Genomic DNA, 17,926 nt, shown 5'->3' with positions numbered 1-17,926 from the left:
GTGCTACAATGGCATGCTAATGAGAAGATGTGCGCTACGGTGGCATGCAAACGGGAAAAGGTGTGCTATGGTGGCATGCTAATGTTAAAAGGTGTGCTCTGGTGGCTTCCTTTCGGTAAAATGTGTGCTCTGGTGGCATGCTAGCGATACAAGATATGCTCCGGTGGCATGCTAACGGGAAAAGTTGTGCTCCGGTGGCATGCTAACAGGGAAAGGTGTGCTCTGGTGGCATGCTAACGGGAGAAGGTGTGCTACTGTGGCATGCTAACAGGAAAAGGTGTGCTATGGTGGCATGCTAACGGTAAAAGGTGTGCAACGGTGGCATGATAACGGAAAAAGGTGTGCTCCGGTGGCATGCTAACGGGAAAAGGTGTGCAACGGTGGCATGCTAACAGGAAAAGGTGTGCTCCGGTGGCATGCTAACGGGAAAAGGTGTGCTCCGGTGGTATGCTAACGGGAAAAGGTGTGCTACTGTGGCATGCTAAAGGGAAAAGGTGAACTCCGTTGGCATGCTAACGGGAAAACTGTGTGCTACAGTGGCATGCTAACGGTAAAGGTGTGCTCCGCTGGCATGCTAACGGGAAGATGGTGTGCTACGGTGACATGCTAACGGTAAAGGTGTGCTCCAGTGTCATGCTAACGCGAAAAGGGGGGCTCCGGTGGCATGCTGACGGGAGGAGGTGTCTTCCGGTGGCATGCTAATGGATAAAGGTGGGCTACAGTGGCATGCTAACGGTAAAGGTGTGCTCCGGTGGCATGCTAACGGGAAAAAGTGTGCTCCGGTTGCATGCTAACGGTAAAGGTGTGCTCCGGTGGCATGCTAACAGTAAAAGGTGTGCTCTGGTGGCATGCTAACAGTAAAAGGTGGGCTCCGGTGGCATGCTAATGGGAAAGGCAGGCTCCGGTGGCATGCTAATGGTTAAAGGTGTGCCCCGGTGGCATGCTAACGGAAAAAGGTGTGCTCCGGTGGCATGCTAACTGGGAAAGGTGTACTGCGGTGGCATGCTAACGGTAAAAGCGGGCTCCGGTGGCATGCTAATGATAAAACGTGTGCTATGGTGGCATGCTAGTGGGAAAAGGTGTGCCGTGGTGGCTTGCTAATAGTAAAGGTGTGCTCCGGTGGCATGCTAATGGTTAAAGGTGTGCTCCAGTGGCATGCTAACGGAAAAAGGTGTGCCCCGGTGGCATGCTAACGGAAAAACGTGTGCTACGGTGGCATGCTAACGGGGAAAGGTGTGCTGCGGTGGCATGCAAACAGTAAAAGCGGGCTCCGGTGGCATTCTAACGATAAAACGTGTGCTATGGTGGCATGCTAACGGGAAAAGGTGTGCTGCGGTGGCATGCTAATAGTAAAGGTGTGCTCCGGTGGCATACTAATGGTTAAAGGTGTGCTCCAGTGGCATGCTAACGGAAAAAGGAGTGCTCCGGTAGCATGCTAACGTTAAAGGTGTGCTCCGGTGGCATGCTAACGGTAAAAGGTGTGCTCCGGTAGCATGCTAGCGGTAAAAGTGTGCTCCGGTGGCATTCTAACGGTAAAAGGTGTGCTCCGGTGGCATGCTAAGGGTAAAAGGTGTGCTTTGGTAGCATGCTAACGGTAAAAGGTGTGCTCCGGTGGCATGCTAACGGGAAAAGATGTGCTCCGGTGGCATGCTAACGGGAAAATGCGTGCTGCGGTGGCATGCTCATGGTAAAGGGTGTGCTCCGGTGGCATGCTAACGGTAGAAGGAGTGCTCCGGTGGCATGATAATGAGTAAAGGTGTGCTACGGTGGCATGCTAATGGGAAAAGGTGTGCTCCGGTGGCATGCTAACGGGAAAAGGTGTGATCTGGTGGCATGCTAATGGAGAAAGGTGTGCTCCGGTGGCATGCTGACGGGAAAAGGTGTGCTCCAGTGGCATGCTAACGGGAGAAGGTTTGCTCCGGTGGCATACTAACGGGAAAAGGTGTGCTCCGGTGGCATGCTAATGGAAAGAGGTGTGCTACGGTGGCATGCTAATGGCAAAAGGTGTGTTACGGTGGCATGCTCACGGAAAAATGTGTGGTACGTTTGCATGCTCATTGTAAAAGGTGTGCTCCGGTGGCATGCTAACGGGAAAAGGCGTGCTACAGTGGCATACTCACGGGAAAGCGGTGTGCTCCGGTGACATGCTAACGGGAAAAGGTGTGCTCCTTTGGCATGCTAATGGGAAAAGGTATGCTCCAGTGGCATGCTAACAGGAAAAGGTGTGATCTGGTGGCATGCTAATAGAAAAAGTTGTACTCCGATGGCATGCTAACGGGAAAAGGTGTGCTCTGGTGGCATGCTAACGGGAAAAGTTGTGCTCCTGTGGCATGCTAACAGAAAAAGGTGTGCTACGGTGGCATGCTAATTGGGAGAGGTGTGCTACGGTGGCTTGCTAATGGTAAAGGTGTGCTCCGGTGGCATGCTAATGGTAAAAGGTGTGCTCCGGTGGCATGCTAACGGAAAGGTGTGCTCTGGTGGTTTGCTAACGGGAAAAATGTGTGCTACATTGGCATGCTAATGGTAAAGGTGTGCTCCGGTGACATGCTAATGGGAAAAAGGTGTGCTACGGTGGCATGCTAACGGCAAGGGTGTGCTCCGGTGTCATGCTAACGGGAAAAGGTGCGCTCCGGTGGTATGCTGACGGGAAAAGGTGTGCTCCGGTGGCATGCTAACGGGAAAAGGTGTGCTCTGGTGGCATGCTAACCGGGAAAGGTGTCCTCCGGTGGCATGCTAAAGGGAGAAGGTGTGCTACAGTTGTATGCTAACGGGAAAAGGTGGTCTACAGTTGCATGCTAACGGGAAAAGGTGTGCTACAGTTGCATGCTAATGGGAAAAGGTGGGCTACAGTTGCATTCTAATAGGAAAAGGTGGGCTACGGTGGCCTGGTAACGGGAGAAGCTGTGCTCCGGTGGCATGCTAAAGGTAAAACTTGTGCTCCGGTGGCATGCTAACAGTAAAGGTGTGCTCCGGTGGCATGCTAACGGGAAAAGGTGTGCTCCGGTGGCATGCTAACGGGAAAAGGTGTGCTACGGTGGCATGCTAACGGGAAAAGGTGTACTACGGTGACAAGCTAACGGTAAAGGTGTGCTCCAGTGTCATGCTAACGCGAAAAGTGTGCTCCGGTGGCATGCTGACGGGAGAAGTTGTCTTCCGGTGGCATGCTAATAGAAAGATGTGTCCTACGGTGGCATGCTAACGGGTAAAGATGGGCTACAGTGGCATGCTAACAGTAAAGGTGTGCTCCGGTGGCATGCTAACGGGAAAAGGTGTGTTCCGGTGGCATGCTAACGGAAAAGTTGTGCTCCGGTGGCATGCTAACAGTAAAAGGTGTGCTCTGGTGGCATGCTAACAGGAAAAAGTGTGCTCCGGTGGCATGCTAATGGGAAAGGCGGGCTCCGGTGGCATGCTAATGGTTAAAGGTGTGCCCCGTTGGCATGCTAACGGAAAAACGTGTGCTCCTGTGGCATGCTAACGGGGAAAGGTGTGCTGCGGTGGCATGCTAACGGTAAAGGCGGGCTCCGGTGGCATGCAAATGATAAAACGTGTGCTATCGTGGCATGCTAATGGGAAAAGGTGTGCTGCGGGGGCATGATAACGGTAAAGGTGTGCTCCGGTGGCATGCTAATGGTTAAAGGTGTGCTCCAGTGGCATGCTAATGGAAAAAGGTGTGCTCCGTTGGCATGCTAATGTTAAAGGTGTGCTCCGGTGGCATGCTAACGGGAAAAGGTGTACTACGGTGACAAGCTAACGGTAAAGGTGTGCTCCAGTGTCATGCTAACGCGAAAAGTGTGCTCCGGTGGCATGCTGACGGGAGAAGTTGTCTTCCGGTGGCATGCTAATGGAAAGAGGTGTCCTACGGTGGCATGTTAACGGGTAAAGATGGGCTACGGTGGCATGTTAACAGTAAAGGTGTGCTCCGGTGGCATGCTAACGGAAAAGTTGTGCTCCGGTGGCATGCTAACAGTAAAAGGTATGCTCTGGTGGCATGCTAACAGGAAAAAGTGTGCTCCGGTGGCATGCTAATGGGAAAGGCGGGCTCCGGTGGCATGCTAATGGTTAAAGGTGTGCCCCGTTGGCATGCTAACGGAAAAACGTGTGCTCCGGTGGCATGCTAACGGGGAAAGGTGTGCTGCGGTGGCATGCTAATGGTAAAGGCGGGCTCCGGTGGCATGCAAACGATAAAACGTGTGCTATCATGGCATGCTAACGGTAAAGGTGTGCTCCGGTGGCATGCTAATGGTTAAAGGTGTGCTCCAGTGGCATGCTAATGGAAAAAGGTGTGCTCCGGTGGCATGATAATGTTAAAGGTGTGCTCCTGTGGCATGCTAAAGGGAAAAGGTGTGCTCCAGTGGCATGCTAGTGGTAAAGGGTGTGCTCCGGTGGCATGCTAACGGTAAAGGTGTGCTCCAGTGGTATGCTAACAGGAAAAGGTGTGCTCCGGTGACATGCTAGTGGTAAAAGGTGTGCTCCGGTAGCATGCTAACGGTAAAAGGTGTGCTCCGGTGGCATGCTAAGGGGAAAAGCTGTGCTCTGGTGGCATGCTAATGGTAAAAGGTGTGCTCCGGTGGCATGCTAAGGGGAAAAGCTGTGCTCTGGTGGCATGCTAACGGTAAAAGGTATGCTCCGGTGGCATACTAACGGTAAAAGGTGAGCTCCGGTGGCATGCTAACGGGAAAAGATGTGCTCCGGTGGCATGCTAACGGGAAAATGTGTGCTACGGTGGCATGCTCATGGTAAAAGGTGTGCTCCGGTGGCATGCTAACGGAAAAAGTGTGCTACGGTGGCATGCTAACGGGAGAACATGTGGTTCGGTGGCATGCTAACTGGAAAAGGTGTGCTCCGGTGGCATGCTAATGGGAGAAGGTGTGCTTCAGTGGCATGCTAACAGGAAAAGGTGTGCTCCGGTGACATGCTAACGGGAGATGGTGTGCTACGATTACATGCTGACGGTAAAAGGTGTGCTCCGGTGGCTTGCCAACAAGAGAAGGTGTGCTACGGTGGCATGCTAACGGCAAAAGGTTTGCTCCAGTGGCATGCTAACTGAAAAAGGTGTGCTACGGTGGCATGCTAACGGGGAAAGGTGTGCTACGGTGGCATGCTAACGGTAAAGGTGTGCTCCGGTGGCATGTCAACGGGAAAAGGTGTGCTCCAATGGCATGCTAGCAAGAAAAGGTGTGCTCCGGTGGCATGCTAACGGTAAAGGTGTGCTCCGGTGACATGCTAACGGTGAAAGGTGTGCTCCCGTGGCATGCTAACGGGAAAAGGTGTGCTCCGCTGCCATGTCAATGGGAAAAGGGTGCTCCGATGGCATGCTAACGGGAAAAGGTGTGCTCCGGTGGCATGCTAATGGTAAAGGTGTGCTCCGGTGGCATGCTAACGGTCAAAGGTGTCCTCTGATGGCATGCTAACGGTAAAGGGTGTGCTCCGGTGGCATGCTAATGGTAAAGGTGTGCTTCGGTGGTATGCTAACAGGAAAAGGTGTGCTCCTGTGGCATGCTAACGGGGAAAGAAGTGCTCCGGTGGCATGCTAAACGGGAAAGGTGTCCTCCGTTGGCATGCTAAAGGGAGAAGGTGTGCTACAGTTGCATGCTAATGGGAAAAGGTGGGCTACAGTTGTATGCTAACGGGAAACAGTGTGCTACAGTTGCATGCTAACGGGAAAAGGTGTGCTACAGTTGCATGCTAATAGGAAAAGGTGGGCTACGGTGGCATGGTAACGGGAGAAGGAGTGCTCTGGTGGCATGCTAACGGTAAAACGTGTGCTCCGGTGGCATGCTAATGGTAAAGGTGTGCTCCGGTGGCATGCTAACGGGAAAAGGTGTGCTCCGGTGGGATGCTAACAGGGAAAGTTGTGCTCCGGTGGCATGCTAACGTGAGAAGGTGTGCTACTGTAGCATGCTAAAGGGAAAAGGTGTGCTCCGGTGGCATGCTAAAGGTAAAGGTGTGCTCTGGTGGCATGCTAACGGGAAAAGGTGTGGTACTGTGGCATGCTAACGGGAAAAGGTGTGCTACGGTGGCATGCTAAAGGGAAAAGGTGTTCTCCAGTGGATGATAATGGGGAAAGGTGTGTTCCGGTGGCATGCTAATGGGAGAAGGTGTGCTCCGGTGGCATGCTAACAGGAGAAAATGTGCTCCGGGGGCATGCTAACGGGAAAATGTGTGCTCCGATGGCATGCTAACAGGAAAAGATTTGCTCCGGTGGCATACTAACGGGAAAAGGTGTGCTCCGGTGGCATGCTAATGGAAAGAGGTGTGCTACGGTGGCATGCTAATGGCAAAAGGTGTGTTACGGTGGCATGCTCACGGAAAAATGTGTGGTACGTTTGCATGCTCATTGTAAAAGGTGTGCTCCGGTGGCATGCTAACGGGAAAAGGCGTGCTACAGTGGCATACTCACGGGAAAGCGGTGTGCTCCGGTGACATGCTAACGGGAAAAGGTGTGCTCCTTTGGCATGCTAATGGGAAAAGGTATGCTCCAGTGGCATGCTAACAGGAAAAGGTGTGATCTGGTGGCATGCTAATAGAAAAAGTTGTACTCCGATGGCATGCTAACGGGAAAAGGTGTGCTCTGGTGGCATGCTAACGGGAAAAGTTGTGCTCCTGTGGCATGCTAACAGAAAAAGGTGTGCTACGGTGGCATGCTAATTGGGAGAGGTGTGCTACGGTGGCTTGCTAATGGTAAAGGTGTGCTCCGGTGGCATGCTAATGGTAAAAGGTGTGCTCCGGTGGCATGCTAACGGAAAGGTGTGCTCTGGTGGTTTGCTAACGGGAAAAATGTGTGCTACATTGGCATGCTAATGGTAAAGGTGTGCTCCGGTGACATGCTAATGGGAAAAAGGTGTGCTACGGTGGCATGCTAACGGCAAGGGTGTGCTCCGGTGTCATGCTAACGGGAAAAGGTGCGCTCCGGTGGTATGCTGACGGGAAAAGGTGTGCTCCGGTGGCATGCTAACGGGAAAAGGTGTGCTCTGGTGGCATGCTAACCGGGAAAGGTGTCCTCCGGTGGCATGCTAAAGGGAGAAGGTGTGCTACAGTTGTATGCTAACGGGAAAAGGTGGTCTACAGTTGCATGCTAACGGGAAAAGGTGTGCTACAGTTGCATGCTAATGGGAAAAGGTGGGCTACAGTTGCATTCTAATAGGAAAAGGTGGGCTACGGTGGCCTGGTAACGGGAGAAGCTGTGCTCCGGTGGCATGCTAAAGGTAAAACTTGTGCTCCGGTGGCATGCTAACAGTAAAGGTGTGCTCCGGTGGCATGCTAACGGGAAAAGGTGTGCTCCGGTGGCATGCTAACGGGAAAAGGTGTGCTACGGTGGCATGCTAACGGGAAAAGGTGTACTACGGTGACAAGCTAACGGTAAAGGTGTGCTCCAGTGTCATGCTAACGCGAAAAGTGTGCTCCGGTGGCATGCTGACGGGAGAAGTTGTCTTCCGGTGGCATGCTAATAGAAAGATGTGTCCTACGGTGGCATGCTAACGGGTAAAGATGGGCTACAGTGGCATGCTAACAGTAAAGGTGTGCTCCGGTGGCATGCTAACGGGAAAAGGTGTGTTCCGGTGGCATGCTAACGGAAAAGTTGTGCTCCAGTGGCATGCTAACAGTAAAAGGTGTGCTCTGGTGGCATGCTAACAGGAAAAAGTGTGCTCCGGTGGCATGCTAATGGGAAAGGCGGGCTCCGGTGGCATGCTAATGGTTAAAGGTGTGCCCCGTTGGCATGCTAACGGAAAAACGTGTGCTCCTGTGGCATGCTAACGGGGAAAGGTGTGCTGCGGTGGCATGCTAACGGTAAAGGCGGGCTCCGGTGGCATGCAAATGATAAAACGTGTGCTATCGTGGCATGCTAATGGGAAAAGGTGTGCTGCGGGGGCATGATAACGGTAAAGGTGTGCTCCGGTGGCATGCTAATGGTTAAAGGTGTGCTCCAGTGGCATGCTAATGGAAAAAGGTGTGCTCCGTTGGCATGCTAATGTTAAAGGTGTGCTCCGGTGGCATGCTAACGGGAAAAGGTGTACTACGGTGACAAGCTAACGGTAAAGGTGTGCTCCAGTGTCATGCTAACGCGAAAAGTGTGCTCCGGTGGCATGCTGACGGGAGAAGTTGTCTTCCGGTGGCATGCTAATGGAAAGAGGTGTCCTACGGTGGCATGTTAACGGGTAAAGATGGGCTACGGTGGCATGCTAACAGTAAAGGTGTGCTCCGGTGGCATGCTAACGGAAAAGTTGTGCTCCGGTGGCATGCTAACAGTAAAAGGTATGCTCTGGTGGCATGCTAACAGGAAAAAGTGTGCTCCGGTGGCATGCTAATGGGAAAGGCGGGCTCCGGTGGCATGCTAATGGTTAAAGGTGTGCCCCGTTGGCATGCTAACGGAAAAACGTGTGCTCCGGTGGCATGTTAACGGGGAAAGGTGTGCTGCGGTGGCATGCTAATGGTAAAGGCGGGCTCCGGTGGCATGCAAACGATAAAACGTGTGCTATCATGGCATGCTAACGGTAAAGGTGTGCTCCGGTGGCATGCTAATGGTTAAAGGTGTGCTCCAGTGGCATGCTAATGGAAAAAGGTGTGCTCCGGTGGCATGATAATGTTAAAGGTGTGCTCCTGTGGCATGCTAAAGGGAAAAGGTGTGCTCCAGTGGCATGCTAGTGGTAAAGGGTGTGCTCCGGTGGCATGCTAACGGTAAAGGTGTGCTCCAGTGGTATGCTAACAGGAAAAGGTGTGCTCCGGTGACATGCTAGTGGTAAAAGGTGTGCTCCGGTAGCATGCTAACGGTAAAAGGTGTGCTCCGGTGGCATGCTAAGGGGAAAAGCTGTGCTCTGGTGGCATGCTAATGGTAAAAGGTGTGCTCCGGTGGCATGCTAAGGGGAAAAGCTGTGCTCTGGTGGCATGCTAACGGTAAAAGGTATGCTCCGGTGGCATACTAACGGTAAAAGGTGAGCTCCGGTGGCATGCTAACGGGAAAAGATGTGCTCCGGTGGCATGCTAACGGGAAAATGTGTGCTACGGTGGCATGCTCATGGTAAAAGGTGTGCTCCGGTGGCATGCTAACGGAAAAAGTGTGCTACGGTGGCATGCTAACGGGAGAACATGTGGTTCGGTGGCATGCTAACTGGAAAAGGTGTGCTCCGGTGGCATGCTAATGGGAGAAGGTGTGCTTCAGTGGCATGCTAACAGGAAAAGGTGTGCTCCGGTGACATGCTAACGGGAGATGGTGTGCTACGATTACATGCTGACGGTAAAAGGTGTGCTCCGGTGGCTTGCCAACAAGAGAAGGTGTGCTACGGTGGCATGCTAACGGCAAAAGGTTTGCTCCAGTGGCATGCTAACTGAAAAAGGTGTGCTACGGTGGCATGCTAACGGGGAAAGGTGTGCTACGGTGGCATGCTAACGGTAAAGGTGTGCTCCGGTGGCATGTCAACGGGAAAAGGTGTGCTCCAATGGCATGCTAGCAAGAAAAGGTGTGCTCCGGTGGCATGCTAACGGTAAAGGTGTGCTCCGGTGACATGCTAACGGTGAAAGGTGTGCTCCCGTGGCATGCTAACGGGAAAAGGTGTGCTCCGCTGCCATGTCAATGGGAAAAGGGTGCTCCGATGGCATGCTAACGGGAAAAGGTGTGCTCCGGTGGCATGCTAATGGTAAAGGTGTGCTCCGGTGGCATGCTAACGGTCAAAGGTGTCCTCTGATGGCATGCTAACGGTAAAGGGTGTGCTCCGGTGGCATGCTAATGGTAAAGGTGTGCTTCGGTGGTATGCTAACAGGAAAAGGTGTGCTCCTGTGGCATGCTAACGGGGAAAGAAGTGCTCCGGTGGCATGCTAAACGGGAAAGGTGTCCTCCGTTGGCATGCTAAAGGGAGAAGGTGTGCTACAGTTGCATGCTAATGGGAAAAGGTGGGCTACAGTTGTATGCTAACGGGAAACAGTGTGCTACAGTTGCATGCTAACGGGAAAAGGTGTGCTACAGTTGCATGCTAATAGGAAAAGGTGGGCTACGGTGGCATGGTAACGGGAGAAGGAGTGCTCTGGTGGCATGCTAACGGTAAAACGTGTGCTCCGGTGGCATGCTAATGGTAAAGGTGTGCTCCGGTGGCATGCTAACGGGAAAAGGTGTGCTCCGGTGGGATGCTAACAGGGAAAGTTGTGCTCCGGTGGCATGCTAACGTGAGAAGGTGTGCTACTGTAGCATGCTAAAGGGAAAAGGTGTGCTCCGGTGGCATGCTAAAGGTAAAGGTGTGCTCTGGTGGCATGCTAACGGGAAAAGGTGTGGTACTGTGGCATGCTAACGGGAAAAGGTGTGCTACGGTGGCATGCTAAAGGGAAAAGGTGTTCTCCAGTGGATGATAATGGGGAAAGGTGTGTTCCGGTGGCATGCTAATGGGAGAAGGTGTGCTCCGGTGGCATGCTAACAGGAGAAAATGTGCTCCGGGGGCATGCTAACGGGAAAATGTGTGCTCCGATGGCATGCTAACAGGAAAAGGTGTGCTACGGTGACATGCTAGCGGGAAAAGATGTGCACCGGTGGCATGCTAAAGGAAAAAGGTGTGCTACAGCGGCATACTAACTGGAAAAGGTGTAATACTGTGGCATGCTCACGGTAAAGGTGTGCTCTGGTGGCATGCTGATGGTAAAAGGTGTGCTCCGGTGGCATACTAACGGTAAAAGTTGTGCTCCGGTGGCATGTTAACGGTAAAAGGTGTTTTCCGTTGGCATGCTAACGGTAAAAGGTGTGATACAGTGTCATGCTTAACGATACAAGGTGTGCTCCGGTGGCATGCTAACGGGAAAAGGTGTGCTCCAGTGGCATGCTAACACGGAAAGGTGTGATCCGGTGGCTTGCTAACGTGAGAAAGTGTGCTCCGGTGGCATGCTAACGAGAAGAGGAGCGCTACGGTGGCATGCTAACGGGAAAAGGTGTTCTCCGGTGGCATGCTAACGATACAAGGTGTGCTCCGGTGGCATGCTAACGGGAAAAGGGGTGCTCCGGTGGCATGCTAATACGGAAAGGTGTGCTCCGGTGGCATGCTAAAGTGAGAAAGAGTGCTACGGTGGCATGCTAACGAGAAGAGGAGCGCTACGGTGGCATGCTAATGGGAAAAGGTGTGCCATGGTGGCATGCTAACAGTAAAAGGTGTGCTCCGGTGGCTTGCTTTTGGTAAAAGGTGTGCTCCGGTGGCATGCTAACGATACAAGATGTGCTCCGGTGGCATGCTAACGGGAAAAGGAGTAATACTGTGGCATGCTCACGGTAAAGGTGTGCTCTGGTGGCATGTTAATGGTAAAAGGTGTTCTCCGTTGGCATGCTAACGGTAAAAGGTGTGATACGTTGTCATGCTTAACGATACAAGGTGTGCTCCGGTGGCATGCTAACGGGAAAAGGTGTGCTCCAGTGGCATGCTAACAAGGAAAGGTGTGCACCAGTGGCATGCTAACGTGGGAAAGTGTGCTACGGTGGCATGCTAACGAGAAGAGGAGCGCTACGGTGGCATGCTAACGGGAAAAGGTGTGCTCCGGTGGCATGCTAACGATACAAGGTGTGCTCCGGTGGCAAGATAACGGGAAAAGGTGTGCTCCGGTGGCATGCAAACACGGAAAGGTGTGCTCCGGTGGCATGCTAACGTGAGAAAGTGTGCTACGGTGGCATGCTAACGAGAAGAGGTGCGCTATGGTGGCATGCTAACGGGAAGAGGTGCGCTATGGTGGCATGCTAACAGTAAAAGGTGTGCTCCGGTGGCTTGCTTTCGGTAAAAGGTGTGCTCCGGTGGCTTGCTTTCAGTAAGAGGTGTGCTCCGGTGGCATGCTAACGATACAAGATGTGCTCCGGTGGCATGCTAACGGGAAAAGGTGTGCTCCGGTGGCATGCTAACAGGGAAAGGTGTGCTCCGGTGGCATACTAACGGTAAAAGGTGTGCTCCGGTGGCATGTTAACGGTAAAAGGTGTTCTCCGTTGGCATGCTAACGGTAAAAGGTGTGCTACGGTGGCATGCTAACGATACAAGGTGTGCTCTGGTGGCATGCTAACGGGAAAAGGTGTGCTCCGATGGCATGCTAACACGGAAAGGTGTGCTCCGGTGGCATGCTAACGTGAGAAAGTGTGCTACGGTGGCATGCTAATGAGAAGAGGTGCGCTACGGTGGCATGCTAACGGGAAAGGTGTGCTCCGGTGGCATGCTAACGATACAAGGTGTGCTCCGGTGGCATGCTAACGGGAAAAGGTGTGCTCCGGTGACATGCTAACACGGAAAGGTGTGCTCCGGTCGCATGCTAACGTAAGAAAGTGTGCTACAATGGCATGCTAACGAGAAGAGGTGCGCTACGGTGGCATGCAAACGGGAAAAGGTGTGCTATGGTGGCATGGTAACTGTAAAAGGTGTGCTCTGGTGGCTTCCTTTCGGTAAAATGTGTGCTCTGGTGGCATGCTAGCGATACAAGATGTGCTCCGGTGGCATGCTAACGGGAAAAGGTGTGCTCCGGTGGCATGCTAACAGGGAAAGGTGTGCTCCGGTGGCATGCTAACGGGAGAAGGTGTGCTACTGTGGCATGCTAACAAGAAAAGGTGTGCTACAGTGGCATGCTAACTGGAAAAGGTGTGCTATGATGGCATGCTAACGGGAGAAGGTGTGCTCCAGTGGCATGCTAACAGGAGAAAATGTGCTCCGGGGGCATGCTAACGGGAAAATGTGTGCTCCGGTTGCATGCTAACGGGAAAAGGTGTGCTCCGGTGACATGCTAGCGGGAAAAGGTGTGCACCGGTGGCATGCTAATGGAAAAAGGTGTGCTACAGCGGCATACTAATGGGAAAAGGTGTAATACTGTGGCATGCTCATGGTAAAGGTGTGCTCTGGTGGCATGCTGATGGTAAAAGGTGTGCTCCAGTGGCATACTAACGGTAAAAGGTGTGCTCCGGTGGCATGTTAACGGTAAAAGGTTTTCTCCGTTGGCATGCTAACGGTAAAAGGTGTGCTACGGTGGCATGCTAACGATACAAGGTGTGCTCTGGTGGCATGCTAACAGGAAAAGGTGTGCTCCGGTGGCATGCTAACACGGAAAGGTGTGCTCCGTTCGCATGCTAACGTAAGAAAGTGTGCTACAATGGCATGCTAACGAGAAGAGGTGCGCTACGGTGGCATGCAAACGGGAAAAGGTGTGCTATGGTGGCATGCTAACGGTAAAACGTGTGCTCTGCTGGCTTCCTTTCGGTAAAATGTGTGCTCTGGTGGCATGCTAGCGATACAAGATGTGCTCCGGTGGCATGCTAATGGGAAAAGGTGTGCTCCGGTGGCATGCTAACAGGGAAAGGTGTGCTCCGGTGGCATGCTAACGGAAGAAGGTGTGCTACTGTGGCATGCTAACGGTAAAAGGTGTGCTACGGTGGCATGCTAACGATACAAGGTGTGCTCTGGTGGCATGCTAACGGGAAAAGGTGTGCTCCGATGGCATGCTAACACGGAAAGGTGTGCTCCGGTGGCATGCTAACGTGAGAAAGTGTGCTACGGTGACATGCTAATGAGAAGAGGTGCGCTTCGGTGGCATGCTAACGGGAAAGGTGTGCTCCGGTGGCATGCTAACGATACAAGGTGTGCTCCGGTGGCATGCTAATGGGAAAAGGTGTGCTCCGGTGACATGCTAACACGGAAAGGTGTGCTCCGGTCGCATGCTAACGTAAGAAAGTGTGCTACAATGGCATGCTAACGAGAAGAGGTGCGCTACGGTGGCATGCAAACGGGAAAAGGTGTGCTATGGTGGCATGGTAACTGTAAAAGGTGTGCTCTGGTGGCTTCCTTTCGGTAAAATGTGTGCTCTGGTGGCATGCTAGCGATACAAGATGTGCTCCGGTGGCATGCTAACGGGAAAAGGTGTGCTCCGGTGGCATGCTAACAGGGAAAGGTGTGCTCCGGTGGCATGCTAACGGGAGAAGGTGTGCTACTGTGGCATGCTAACAAGAAAAGGTGTGCTACAGTGGCATGCTAACTGGAAAAGGTGTGCTATGATGGCATGCTAACGGGAGAAGGTGTGCTCCAGTGGCATGCTAACAGGAGAAAATGTGCTCCGGGGGCATGCTAACGGGAAAATGTGTGCTCCGGTTGCATGCTAACGGGAAAAGGTGTGCTCCGGTGACATGCTAGCGGGAAAAGGTGTGCACCGGTGGCATGCTAATGGAAAAAGGTGTGCTACAGCGGCATACTAATGGGAAAAGGTGTAATACTGTGGCATGCTCATGGTAAAGGTGTGCTCTGGTGGCATGCTGATGGTAAAAGGTGTGCTCCAGTGGCATACTAACGGTAAAAGGTGTGCTCCGGTGGCATGTTAACGGTAAAAGGTTTTCTCCGTTGGCATGCTAACGGTAAAAGGTGTGCTACGGTGGCATGCTAACGATACAAGGTGTGCTCTGGTGGCATGCTAACAGGAAAAGGTGTGCTCCGGTGGCATGCTAACACGGAAAGGTGTGCTCCGTTCGCATGCTAACGTAAGAAAGTGTGCTACAATGGCATGCTAACGAGAAGAGGTGCGCTACGGTGGCATGCAAACGGGAAAAGGTGTGCTATGGTGGCATGCTAACGGTAAAACGTGTGCTCTGCTGGCTTCCTTTCGGTAAAATGTGTGCTCTGGTGGCATGCTAGCGATACAAGATGTGCTCCGGTGGCATGCTAATGGGAAAAGGTGTGCTCCGGTGGCATGCTAACAGGGAAAGGTGTGCTCCGGTGGCATGCTAACGGAAGAAGGTGTGCTACTGTGGCATGCTAACAAGAAAAGGTGTGCTACAGTGGCATGCTAACTGGAAAAGGTGTGCTATGATGGCATGCTAATGGTAAAATGTGTGCTATGGTGGCATGCTAACGGTAAAAGGTGTGCAACGGTGGCATGATAACGGTAAAAGGTGTGCTCCGGTGGCATGCTAACGGGAAAAGGTGTGCAACGGTGGCATGCTAACAGGAAAAGGTGTGCTCCGGTGGCATGCTAACGGGAAAAGGTGTGCTCCGGTGGCATGCTAACGGGAAAAGGTGTGCTCCGGTGGCATGCTAACGGAAAAGGTGTGCTCCGGTGGCATGCTGATGGTAAAAGGTGTGCTCCGGCGGCATGCTAACGGTAAAAGGTGTTCTCCGTTGGCATGCTAACAGTTAAACGTGTGCTCAGGTGGCACGCTAACGATGCAAGGTGTGCTCTTGTGGCATGCTAACGGGAAAAGGTGTACTCCGGTGGAATGCTGACAGGGAAAGTTGTGCTCCGGCGGCATGCTAACGTGAGAAGGTGTGCTACTGTAGCATGCTAACGGGAAAAGGTGTGCTCCAGTGGCATGCTAAAGGTAAAGGTATGCTCTGGTGGCATGCTAACGGGAAAAGGTGTGGTACTGTGGCATGCTAACGGGAATAGGTGTGCTACGGTGGCATGCTAAAGGGAAAAGATGTTCTCCAGTGGATGCTAACCGGGAAAGGTGTGTTCCGGTGGCATGCTAATGGGAGAAGGTGTGCTCCGGTGGCATGCTAACAGGAGAAAATGTGCTCCGGGGGCATGCTAACGGGAAAATGTGTGCTCCGGTGGCATGCTGATGGTAAAAGGAGTGCTCCAGTGGCTTACTAATGGTAAAAGGTGTGCTCCGATGGCATGTTAACGGTAAGAGGTGTTCTCCGCTGGCATGCTAACGGTAAAAGGTGTGCTACGGTGGCATGCTAACGATACAAGGTGTGCTCCGGTGGCAAGATAATGGAAAAAGGTGTGCTCCGGTGGCATGCAAACACGGAAAGGTGTGCTCCGGTGGCATGCTAACGTGAGAAAGTGTGCTACGGTGGCATGCTAACGAGAAGAGGTGCGCTATGGTGGCATGCTAACGGGAAGAGGTGTGCTATGGCGGCATGCTAACAGTAAAAGGTGTGCTCCTGTGGCTTGCTTTCGGTAAAAGGTGTGATCCGGTGGCATGCTAACGATACAAGATGTGCTCCGGTGGCATGCTAACGGGAAAAGGTGTGCTCTGGTGGCATGCTAACGGGAAAAGGGGTGCTCTGGTGGCATGCTAACGGTAAAAGGTGTGCTCCAGTGGCATGCTAGCGGTAAAAGGTGTGCTCCGGTGGCATGCTAACTAAAAAAGTTATGCTCCAGTGGCATGATATTGCGAAAAGGTGTGCAACGGTGGAATGCTAACGGCAGAAGGTGTGCTCCGGTGGGAACAATGGGAAAAGGTGTGCTCCAGTGGCATTCTAACGGGAAAATGTGTGCAACGGTGGCATGCTAACGGAAAAAGGTGTGCAATGGAGGCATGCTAACGGTAAAAGGTGCGCTCCAGTGGCATGCTAGTGGTAAAAGGTATGCTCCGGTGTCATGCTAATGGAAAAAGGTATGCTCCAGTGGCATGATATTGGGAAAAGGTGTGCAACGGTGGCATGCTAACGGCAGAAGGTGTGCTCCGGTGGAAACAATGGGAAAAGGTGTGCTCCGGTGGCATGCTAACGGGAAAATGTGTGCAACGGTGGCATGCTAACGGAAAAAGGTGTGCAATGGTGGCATGCTAACAGTAAAAGGTGTGCTCCAGTGCCATGCTAATGGGAAAAGGTATGCTCCGGGGGTATGATAACAGGAAAAGGTGTCCAACGGTGGCATGCTAACAGGAGAAGGTGTGCTCCGGTGGCAACAACTGGAAAAGGTGTGCTCCGGTGGCATGCTAACGAGAAAAGGTGTGCAACAGTGGCATGCTAACGGGAAAAGGTGAGCAATGGTGGCATGCTAACGATACAAGATGTGCTCCGGTGGCATGCTAATGGGAAAAGGTGTGCTCCAGTGGCATGCTAACAGGGAAAGGTGTGCTCCGGTGGCATGCTAAAGGGAGAATGTGTGCTACTGTGGCATGCTAACAAGAAAAAGTGTGCTACAGTGGCATGCTAACGGGAAAAGGTGTGCTATGGTGGCTTGCTAACTGTAAAAGGTGTGCAATGGTGGTATGATAACGAAAAAGGTGTGCTCCGGTGGCATGCTAAAGGGAAAAGGTGTTCTCCAGTGGATGCTAACGGGGAAAGGTGTGTTCCGGTGGCATGCTAACGGGAGAAGGTGTGCTCCGGGGGCATGCTAACGGAAAATGTGTGCTCCGGTTGCATGCTAATGGGAGAAGGTGTGCTCCGGTGGCATGCTAACAGGAGAAAATGTGCTCCGGGGGCATGCTAACGGGAAAATGTGTGCTCCGGTGGCATGCTGATGGTAAAAGGTGTGCTCCAGTGGCTTACTAATGGTAAAAGGTGTGCTCCGATGGCATGTTAACGGTAAGAGGTGTTCTCCGCTGGCATGCTAACGGTAAAAGGTGTGCTACGGTGGCATGCTAACGATACAAGGTGTGCTCCGGTGGCAAGATAACGGAAAAAGGTGTGCTCCGGTGGCATGCAAACACGGAAAGGTGTGCTCCGGTGGCATGCTAACGTGAGAAAGTGTGCTACGGTGGCATGCTAATGAGAAGAGGTGCGCTATGGTGGCATGCTAACGGGAAGAGGTGTGCTATGGTGGCATGCTAACAGTAAAAGGTGTGCTCCTGTGGCTTGCTTTCGGTAAAAGGTGAGCTCCGGTGGCATGCTAACGATACAAGATGTGCTCCGGTGGCATGCTAACGGGAAAAGGTGTGCTCTGGTGGCATGCTAACAGGGAAAGGTGTGCTCCGGTGGCATGCTAACGGAAGAAGGTGTCCTACTGTGGCATGCTAACAAGAAAAGGTGTGCTACAGTGGTATGCTAACGGGAAAAGGTGTGCTATGGTGGCATGCTAATGGGAAAAGGTGTGCTATCGTGGCAAGCTAACGGTAAAAGGTGTGCAACGGTGGCATGATAACGGAAAAAGGTGTGCTCCGGTGGCATGCAAACGGGAAAAGCAGTGCAACGGTGGCATGCTAACAGGAAAAGGTGTGCTCCGGTGGCATGCTAACGGGAAAAGGTGTTCTCCGGTGGCATGCTAACGGGAAAAG

This window comes from Phyllobates terribilis, unplaced genomic scaffold (assembly GCF_046119375.1).
Source record: "Phyllobates terribilis strain yellow unplaced genomic scaffold, ASM4611937v1 Scaffold_8__6_contigs__length_399053987, whole genome shotgun sequence".
NCBI classification, from domain to species: Eukaryota; Metazoa; Chordata; class Amphibia; order Anura; family Dendrobatidae; genus Phyllobates; species Phyllobates terribilis.
This window is presented reverse-complemented; position numbering follows the sequence as displayed.